Raw genomic sequence first — 10,655 nt, forward strand, 5'->3', positions numbered from 1 at the left:
TGGCATATCCACAGGATATGCCATAATTGTCAGATAGATGCGGGTCCCACCTCTGGGACCTGCACCTATCTCTAGAACGGCCCTCTAAACCCTGTTCTACCTTTCTCTGTTTCCGACCATGTAATCAGAAAACAGCATAGCTCGCTGAGCTACGCTGTTCTCGTAACTCCCATAGAAGTGAATGGCAGTTACGGAAATAGCGTAGCTCAGCGAGCTATGCTGTTTTCTAATTTCTTGGTCGGAAACACAAGTGGCAGCTGGAACCGAGAAAGGTAGAACGTGGTGTGGGGGCCCCGTTCTAGAGATAGGTGCATCTATCTGACATTTAAGGTATATCCTGTGGATATCCCACAAATGTCCCTGATGGGCAAACCCCTTTAACTATGACCCATTCTAGCAAGGCTGTACGCTTGATTTCATTACATTTATTTAAAAAATGGGTGTGGCTAATATTGCCCAACTCATTTATTAGTAGGGGTGTCCATGTCCACTTTGTACCCTTTAGGGCTCGTCCACATGAAGCGAAATTGCTGCATATTTTCCGTCCGGAATTGCAGATGGAAAATACGCAGCAGAATACAGTAGCAGCAAAGTGGGTGAGATTTAACAAATGTCATCCACACGCTGAGTAAATATTCCGAGCAGAAATTGACCTGGGGTGCATATTTTTCGTACTGCAGCATGTCAATTCCTGCTGCAGAAAGTGGACTGAATTGCTGCGTTTTTCAGGAGATCTCACCATCTCCTAGCATTGAGAAAAACGCAGCAAAATAGTCACAATTTTCTGCAGTCAAAACCGCAGGAAATGGTGCGTTTATGCTGCAGCGGAAAGTCTGGCACTGGGAGGCGCACCTATCTCACATTTGTCACAAAAATAGGGGGGACCCCCACGTCGGTTTTTTCAATAATTTATTCATTAAAAAAAACAAAAACTAAGTGGGGGTCCCCCATTTTTCATTACCAGCCAGATACAACAAAGCAGCAGCCTTGTATTACCAGGGTGGGAAGGGCCACGGTTTTCTTGACCTAATAATACCAGCCTGCGGGTGCCCCAGTGCCCAGCCATCTCTACAGATATTTGGGTACTGGATTGTACCTGGCTCTTCCCAGTACCCCTGGTGGTGGTGGGTACTGGGGTAATAATGGGGGGTTAGTGTTAGCCTTTTCACCGGCTGATAATAAGCCCTGCCAATCAGACAGTGGCCATTACTAAGGCAGTAGTAATATAGTTTAACCCGTTAGTGACCGACCCATCGTGTTTCTACATCGGTCACTAACGGGCCTTATTCCGATGCCATACTTTTTACGTCGCGGCATCGGAATAAGTAAATAGAGCAGGGAGCTGTCAAATCTCCCTGCTCTCAGCTGCCAGAGGCAGCTGAGGGCTGGGAGCGTCCCTGCTCTGCCGAGTGAGATCGATATTAGTATCGATCTCACCCGTTTAACCCCTCAGATGCGGTGCTCAATAGCGAGCACCGCATCTGAGTGGTTTTGGAGAGAGGGAGGGAGCTCCTTCTCTCTCCCACCGACACCCGGCGATACGATCGCCGAGTGTCTGTGTCTCTAATGGCAGCCGGGGGTCTAATAAAAGCCCCCAGGTCTGCCTGGAGTGAATGCCTGCTAGATCATGCCGCAGGCATGACCTAGCAGATGCCTGTCCGTGTTAAACGGACAGGCAGTAATACACTGCAATACAAAAGTATTGCAGTGTATTATAAATGCGATCGGAGAATCGCATATTATAGTCCCCTAATGGGACTAGTAAAAAAGTGAAAAAAAAGTTTAATAAAGTTAATTTAAAAAAAAATGTGAAAAAAAATGAAAAACCCAGCTTTTCCCCTTACAAAATGATTTACTATTAAAAAAACAAAATAAAGTTAAAAAGTTACACATATTTGGTATCGCCGCGTCCGTAACGACCCCGGCTATAAATCTATTACATTATTTAACCCGCACGGTGAACGCCGTAAAAAAATTAATAAAAAACTATGGAAAAATTGCTGTTTTCTGTGTATACTGACTTTAAAAAAATGTGATAAAAAGTGATCAAAAACTCGCATCTACTCCAAAATGGTACCAATAAAAACTACAAGTCATACCGCAAAAAAAAAAGCCCTCATACAACCGCATCAGCGAAAAAATAAAAACGCTCTTCAAATACGGAGACACAAAAACAAATCATTTTGAAAAAAAAGCGTTTTTACTGTGTAAAAGTAGTAAAACATACAAAAACTATACAAATTTGGTATCGTTGCAATCGTAACAACCCGCTGAATAAAGTTATTGTGTTATTTATATCACCCTGTAAACGGCGTAGATTTAGGACGCAAAAAAAGAGTGGCAAAATTTCAGATTTTTTTCTATTCCCCCCCAAAAAAAAGTTAATAAAAGTTAATCAATAAATAATATGTACCTAAAAATGGTGCTATTAAAAAATACAACTTGTCCCGCAAAAAACAAGACCTTATACAGCTATGTCGACGCAAAAATAAAAAGGTTATAGCTCTTGGAATGCGACGATTGAAAAACGTAAAAAATAGCTTGGTCATTAAGGTCCAAAATAGGCTGGTCATTAAGGGGTTAAAAAAAACAGCACACAGAATTTTTTTTTTTATTTAAATACAAAAAAACTCACAAAACCCTTGTTAACTATTTTCTTTAAAAAAAAACCCTGATGTAATCGAAGTAGTCAACGAATCCAAAGTAGTCCAACAACCAAATCTGTAAAAAAGAAAAACAAAAAAAAAACATTAGTAACACATAAAAAAGCAAAACAATTATTATTCTTACCTTAGATTCTAGCGCTGGAGCCACAATGTCCTCCGTGACAGTAAATTAAGACCTTATTCACATGAACGTGTGTCAAATCGGCTGTGAAAAACGGTTGTTTTTCACAGCTGATTTGCATCCGTGTGGGAACCGTTTCCGCAGATCCCTTATAGACCCTAGACTATTGAGGGATCTGTATATACGGGCAAAAAAGATTTCACGGCCCATTCACACAGTCCGATAAAAAAAACGGCCGTGTGAATAGCCCTATAGAAATACATTGATTTTTATGCAGCCATGTGACACTGATCTTGTGAATAAGGTGTCAATGGTTAGTTTACATTACGTGGTCGTAGGTTACCTTAGTTCATGGGCCTACATTTAAAAGTAACCAGGCACCACGTGATGTAAAATAAACAATGACTTAGAGCTGTCACTGCTTAGTTTACTGAAGCTTGTAAAGGGTGCCGGATCACCCGGGATGCGCTTGTAAGGGGTGCAGGGTTACCCAGGATGCGCCAGAATTTTGGCGCATCTTGGGTGTGTGCGCCACTAAATAAACCTAGTGCGGGACTTCCGCACTATTAGAGGTCATTCACCTACTTTCAAACGTAGGTGAATGATCGCTAGTAACCAGGTTACTAGAGATCATACCTTCTTGTTGGCGTTCCTGTGCTGTTATCTCCTCCAGCAATGCAGGCCTGGACTCTTCTGATCAGGTCTGCTTCAGCGGAATGACACAGGCTGCATAATGACATCATCTCCTTGCCTGCATCAAAAGAAGAGCGCCGAATGGCAAGGTAGGAAATTGATGGTTCCCTTGCCTCGCCAGCTCTTTCAATTGCATCGGCTGTTTCTATCATTCTCATAGACATTCAATGGAGAGGTGGACACATGCTTGACCACAGCTCCATTTATTGTCCTCTAAACTGCAGGTTTGTGCAGTGAAGAGCAACGGGGGTTTCGAGATCCCGAGACTCGCAATTGACAATTATCATCTATCCTGTGAATAGGTGATAATTTTTGATTCAGGGCCAGGAACTGTAAAACATGCATACTATGGTGCTTACCTGCTCCTGCGCCCTAAAGGAAGTCCTTCTTGTTGGTTCCTGGCACTTCTCTTTCTCCTTCTTTATTTTCATTTTCTTCTTTCGTCAGCCACCACCGTGCTGAATAAGCTCTGCCACTTCACAATCCGGCCCCGTCCACTTCATGTTCCGGGTATGCCACTGTCCTGATAGGATAGCCCTAATAAGTGTGTCGGGCTGCAGAAGAGAAGGTAAAGAGGCCCGAGGAGCGGTCAGTTAATGCAGCCGTGCTCACCGCTCCCCAGGCACAATTTTGCTGTGACCCTAATGTCTACTTGGGGAACGGCCTGGGGTGCACATGCCCCCCCCCCATCTAGACTGCCCCTGACACTAGAGTCCAGTGGTGGTGTGCTTTACACCACTCAAGCCGACACTTGGCATTGTGATCTTAGGCTTTTGTGCAGCTGATCAACCATGTCAACCTATTTCATGAAGCTTCCGACAAAGTTCTTGTGCTACTGTCATTTCCAGAGTCAGGTGATTTTGCATGGTCTAATGCTTTGTGCCTAAGTTGTTACTCCTAGCAAATCAGAAATTCCATTAACTGACTGGAGGCAAAGATGGCATCATACGACAGCCCCACTTTTAAAGTCATAAGCATTTCAGTACGAATCATTCTGAACCTATATATATATATATATATATATATATATATATATATATATATATATATGTACACATATATACGAGGGTGAGTCAAGAGTTATGCGCACTCCGGTTATATTAAAACTTCTATTGGCCGTGCTGTCCTATCAGCGCTTTCCGTAGGAGGTAGCTGTCTCCCCAGTCATTGCTGTGCAGATTTGAACGCGCTACATCTGTTTAATTGTGACTGTGGTGCTAGAAACAATGGCTGCCCCACTTGTGATTTGCTAGAAAGAAGAGCAGCATGTAGTGACTCATTTTTTGTGATCTGAGGGTGTGTCTGGTGGCGATATTTATCGAAGACTTTGTACACAGTATGGAGACAGTGTTAGGTCATGAAGAAGTGTGTATGAACGGAGAAGTACAAGGAAGGGCGCAAATGTGTCAGCCATGAAGAAGCAGCCGTACACCCATCCACGTCCAAAACTGATGAAAACATTGAGCGTGGACGTGAACTGATTCTATTGGATAGACGAGTATCAGTGGATTATGTGGCAAATCATATGTGGCAAATCATTTGCAAATCAGCCATTGCTCACATCTGATGAATATGTGAAGACAGCGGTGCATTCGTGGCCCGCAGCTCAGCCTAAAATATTTTTTAATGTCGGAGTAAGAAAGCTTGTTGAAAGATGGACAAAGTGTATTGAAAAGCAGGGAGATTATGTTGAAACATTATGTATTTGTCTTTTCTGAAAGTTGATTAAAATAAATTCTACAGCCAGAGTGCGTATCATTTTTGACTCACCCTCGTATATATAGTACATTCGGAAAGTCTTCAGACCCTTTCACTTTTTTCCCAAATGTTGAGAATTTGTGCTTAAATAAAAAATGAAAAACGTGTTCCCCCATCATTCTGGACTCAATACCCCATAATGACAAAGTGAAAATAGAATTTTAGAAATTTTTGCAAATTTATTAAAAATTAGAAACTCAGTTTCGCGTGGACATAAGTGTTCAGACTCTTTGCTATAACACTTCAAATTTAGCTCTGGGGCCTTCCATTTCTCTAGATCTTTGAAATGTTTCTACACCTTGATTGGAGTCCACTTGTGGTAAATTCATTTGATTGGACATGATTTGGAAAGACACTCCCTGTCTATATAAAATCTCTGACAAGGCATATCACAGCAAAAGCCAAATCATGAGGAGAAAAGAACTGCCTGTAGAGCATTGAGACGGGAATGTGTGGAGGCACAGATCTGGAGAAGGGTAAAAAATACTCCACCAATCTGTGCTTCATGGCAAAATGGCCAGAAATAAGCCTCTGGAGTTTGCAAAAAAGCACCTAAAAGACTCTCAGACTGTGAGAAAATAACTTCTTGGCCTCAATTTTAAGTGCTATGTCTAAAGGAAACCAGAATCTGCTCATCACCTGAACAATACCATCCCTACAGTGAAGCATGGTGGTGGCAGCATCATGCTGTGGGGGTGTTCTTCAGCAGCTGGGACATGGAGACTGGTCAGGGTTGAGAGAAAGATAATTGGAGCAAAGTACAGAGATATTCTTAATGAAAACCTGATCCAGAGTGCTCTGGACTGGGCCAAAGGTTCACCTTCCAACAAGACAATGACCCTAAGCGCACAGCCAAGACAACACAGGTGTGGCTTAGGGACCACTCTGTGAAGAGCACTGACTTGAACCCAATCAAACATCTCTTTAGGAGTCCTGAAAATGGCTGTCCATCGGCGGTCCTCTTCCATCTTGACAGAGCTTGAGAGGATCTGCAGAGAAGAATGGTGGAACATACCCAACTCCAGGTTCATACCTGGCATCATGCCCAAGAAGACTGTCAAAGGTGTTTCAACTAAGTACTGAGTAAGCTGTCTGAATACCTATGTCAATGTAATATTTTCGTTTTTCCTTTTCAATAAATTAGCAAAAATTACTAACATTCTGTTTTAACATTGTCATTATGGGGGTATTGAGTGCAGAATTATGGGGAAAACTTTATATTTTTTATTTTAGCACAAGGCCTCAACATAACAAAATGTGAAAAAATTTAAAGGGTCTGAAGTCTACACAATATACAACATTGTGCTATAAAATAAAACCACTGACAGGCGAAGGTAATAACATTGATTATCCCGTCCCAAAGGCGCCAGACAAGATGTGAAATATATTAGGTACCAAGTAAACTGTCAGTTCTTGAAGTTGATGTGTTGGAAGCAGGAAAAATGGGTCTGAAAGGATCTGAGCGACTTTGACAAGGGCTAAATTGTGACAGGCAGACTGGGTTAGATCATCTCTAAAACAACAAGTTTTGTGTTGTGTTACCAATATGCAGTGGTTAGTACCTACCTGGGCCTTCCTTAGGGGTGTGCGACCTGTGCCATTGCACTGAAGGAGCGGAATCCCTGTGTGGCCGGGGATACCGCTCCTGGACGGAGCACTTGATGTCTCTGTCAGTGGCGTAACTACCGCTATAGCAGCCGTAGCGGCTGCTATGGGGCCCGCGGCATGAGGGGGACCGTGTCGCCCGCCTGCACGGGCCCCCACCATGGCCGGAGGCTCCGCTAGCAGCCGCTATGGCTGCTACAGTGGGACGCCACTGAATACTACGGCAGAGCAGGGAGGTATCTCCCCGCTCTGCCATTAAACAAAAGACATGTATCCCCTATCCACAGGGCTGTATAGCGTTCCCTACAGGGGGGCTGTATGGCGTTCCCTACAGGGTGGGGCTGTATGGCGTTCCCTACAGGGTGGGGCTGTATGGCGTTCTCTACAGGGGGGGGCTGTATGCCGTTCCCTACGGGGGGGCTGTATAGCGTTCCCTACAGGGGGGGCTGTATAGCGTTTCCTACAGGGGGGGCTGTATAGCGTTCCCTACAGTGTGGGGCTGTATGGCGTTCCCTACAGGGTGGGGCTGTATGGCGTTCCCTACAGGGGGGGCTGTATGGCGTTCCCTACAGGGGGGAGCTGTATGGCGTTCCCTACAGACCCCCCCTGTAGGGAACACCATACAGACCCCCTGTAGATAACGCCATACAGTCCCCCTGTAGATAACACCATACAGCCCCCCTGTGGATAGCGCCATACAGCCCCCTGTGTAGATAACGCCATACAGCCCCCCTGTGTAGATAACGCCATACAGCCCCCTCTGTAGATAACGCTATACAGCCCCCTCTGTAGATAACGCCATACAGCCCCCCTGTAGATAGCGCCATACAGCCCCCTCTGTAGATAGCGCCATACAGCCCCCTCTATAGACAACGCCATACAGCCCCCCTGTAGATAGCGCCATACAGTCCCCCTGTAGATAACGCCATACAGCCCCCCCTGTAGATAACGCCATACAGCCCCCTTTGTCGATATCTACAGAGGGGGCTGTATGGCGTTATCTACAGGGGGGACTGTATGGCGCTATCTACAGAGGGGGCTGTATGGCGCTATCTACAGAGGGGGCTGTATGGCGTTATCTACAGGGGGGGCTGTAAAAAAGGCACTATCTACAAGGGGGGGGGGGTTGTGTGACACCCAGGGGAGGGGGGGCCCCAGTCAAGAGTTTGCTATGGGGCCCAGTCTTTCCTAGTTACGCCCCTGGTGTGAACATACCCTTAGGGCATGTTCACACGGCTTATTTTGGGGCCGTAAACTGCCGAAAAAAAACGGAAGCAGAACGCCTCCAAACATCTGCCCATTGATTTCAATTCAAAAAACGGCGTTCTGTTCCGATGGGCCGTATTTTTAAGCGCCCGTTTTAAAAAAACGGGCGTGTAAAAAAACAGCCGCGAAAAAGAAGTGCATGTCACTTCTTGAGACGTTTTTGGAGCCGTTTTTCATTGACTCTATAGAAAAACAGCTCCAAAAACGGCCGTAAAAAAACGCTGCGAAAAAGGCAACTTTGAATAAAAAAGTCTGAAAATCAGGAGCTATTTTCCCATGAAAACAGCTCCGTATTTTCAGACGTTTTTTTAGTAGGGGTATGTTGACACGGCTTATGATCAGAAGCAGAACGCCTCCAAACATCTGCCCATTGATTTCAATGGGAAAAACGGCGTTCTATTCCGACGGGGCAATTTTACATGCGGCCGTTTGGAAAAACGACCGCTTAAAAAAACTCCAGCGGAAAATAAGTGCATGTCACTTCTTGAGCCATTTTTCATTGAGGGTATGTGCACACGGCCTAAACGCCGTAAACGCCCGAAAAGCCGGAAGCAGAACGCCTCCAAACATCTGCCCATTGATTTCAATGGGAAAAACGGCCGTAAAAAACGCAGCCAAAAGCGCAGGTTTGATTAAAAAATGGCTGAAAATCAGGAGCTGTTTTCCCTCCGTATTTTCAGACGTTTTTGATTTTCTGTGTGCACATACATAGTGTTTTCAGACGTTTTTCAGGCCGTAAACGTCTTGAAAAATGACAGAAAAAATCGGAAGCAGAACGCCTCCAAACATCTGCCCATTGATTTCAATGGGAAAAAGTGCGTTCTGTTCTGATGGGACGTTTTTTTACGCGACCGTTTTGAAAAACGGCCGCATAAAAATGGACGCGAAAAAGAAGAGCAGGACACTTCTTGGGACGTTTTTGGAGCAGTTTTTCATTGACTCTATAGAAAACAGCTCCAAAAACGGCTGTAAAAAACGCTGCGAAAACCACGAGTGGCTTAAAAAACGTGTGAAAATCAGGAGCTGTTTTCCCTTGAAAACAGATCTGTATTTTCAGAAGTTTTTGAGTTTGTGTGTGAACATACCCTAAGGGTATGTGCACACGTAGTGTTTTCAGCTCTTTTTCGGGTCGTAAACGTCCTGAAAACTGGCTGAAAAATCGGAAGCAGAACGCGTCCAAACATCTGGCGTAGGCATCTTTTTCCCACGAGCGGTAAAACCGTCTCACGGGGGAAAGAAGAGACATGCCCTATCTTCGGGCGTTTACGCCTCTGACCTCCCATTGACATCAATGGGAGGCAGAGAAAGCGTATTTCGCGGCGTTTTATGCCCGCGGCGCTCAATGGCCAAGGGTGAAAAACGCAGCGAAAATCGGCTTGCAGGGAGAGGAAAATCTGCCTCAAATTTCCAAACGGAATTTTGATCCAGAAATTCCGCCTGCAAAAAACTCATTTTTCATTGACACTATCGAAAAACAGCTCCAAAAACGGCCGTTAAAAACGCAGCAAAAAACGCGAGTGGCTTAAAAAACGTCTGAAAATCAGGAGCTGTTTTCCCTTGAATACAGCTCCGTATTGTCTGCCGTTTTTTAGTAAGGGTATGTTCACACAGGGTATGTGCACACACACTAATTACGTCCGTAATTGACGGACGTAATTCGGCCGCAAGTACCGGACCGAACATAGTGCAGGGAGCCGGGCTCCTAGCATCATACTTATGTACGATGCTAGGAGTCCCTGCCTCGCTGCAGGACAACTGTCACGTACTGAAAACATGATTACAGTATGGGACAGTTGTCCGGCAGAGGCAGGGACTTCTATCATAGTACATAAGTATGATGCTAGGAGCCCGGCTCCCTGCACTGAGTTCGGTCCGGGACTTGCGGCCGAAATACGTCCGTCAATTACGGACGTAATTAGTGTGTGTGCACATACCCACACACTAATTACGGACGTAATTCCCTGAGGGTATGTTCACACGAGGGCGTCCGTAACGGCTGAAATTACGGGGATGTTTCAGCCTGAAAACATCCCCGTAATTTCAGCCGTAACGGCATGTGCAGGCGCTTGAACGCCGCGTCCATTACGGACGTAATTGGCGCTGCTATTCATTGGAGTCAATGAATAACGGCTCCAATTACGGCCAAAGAAGTGACAGGTAACTTCTTTGACGCGGGCGTCTATTTACGCGCCGTCATTTGACAGCGGCGCGTAAATTACGCCTAGTGTGAACAGACAAACGTCTGCCCATTGCTTTCAATGGGCAGATGTTTGTCAGCGCTATTGAGGCGCTATTTTCGGGCGTAATTCGGGGCAAAAACGCCCGATTTACGTCCGTAAATAGGCCGTGTGAACATACCCTGAGAATGAAGGCAGGTACATCTGCAGCTACGTTATGCACTGCCTCCGGCTCTAGCGGTGAAAGGATGTAAACAACAGGCAGCTGATGGGTTAACCGAGTACAGCAATGACGTCAGGGACTCCGTGCGCTCAGGCACGAACGTCTCCGATGGACTACAGTCCTTTGCTCTCCAAACTACAACTACC

The 10,655-nt window shown here is 45.2% G+C and overlaps 1 long non-coding RNA gene across 2 annotated transcripts; it reads right to left on the bottom strand.

Annotated features, from left to right (window-relative positions):
- Positions 1–2,606: 2,606 nt before the first annotated feature.
- Positions 2,607–7,216, bottom strand: LOC142741351 (uncharacterized). 2 transcript variants are annotated; one of them, XR_012881106.1, is made up of 3 exons: positions 6,634–7,216; positions 3,840–4,034; positions 2,607–2,721 (listed from the first exon to the last, which is right to left on the bottom strand). It is a non-coding gene; the product is annotated as an uncharacterized LOC142741351 (long non-coding RNA). The 2 variants fall into 2 exon arrangements; XR_012881107.1 differs by having other exon boundaries at positions 2,608–2,721; positions 6,805–7,216.
- Positions 7,217–10,655: the final 3,439 nt, after the last annotated feature.

Source organism: Rhinoderma darwinii, chromosome 2, assembly GCF_050947455.1.
Source record: "Rhinoderma darwinii isolate aRhiDar2 chromosome 2, aRhiDar2.hap1, whole genome shotgun sequence".
Taxonomy (NCBI): Eukaryota; Metazoa; Chordata; class Amphibia; order Anura; family Rhinodermatidae; genus Rhinoderma; species Rhinoderma darwinii.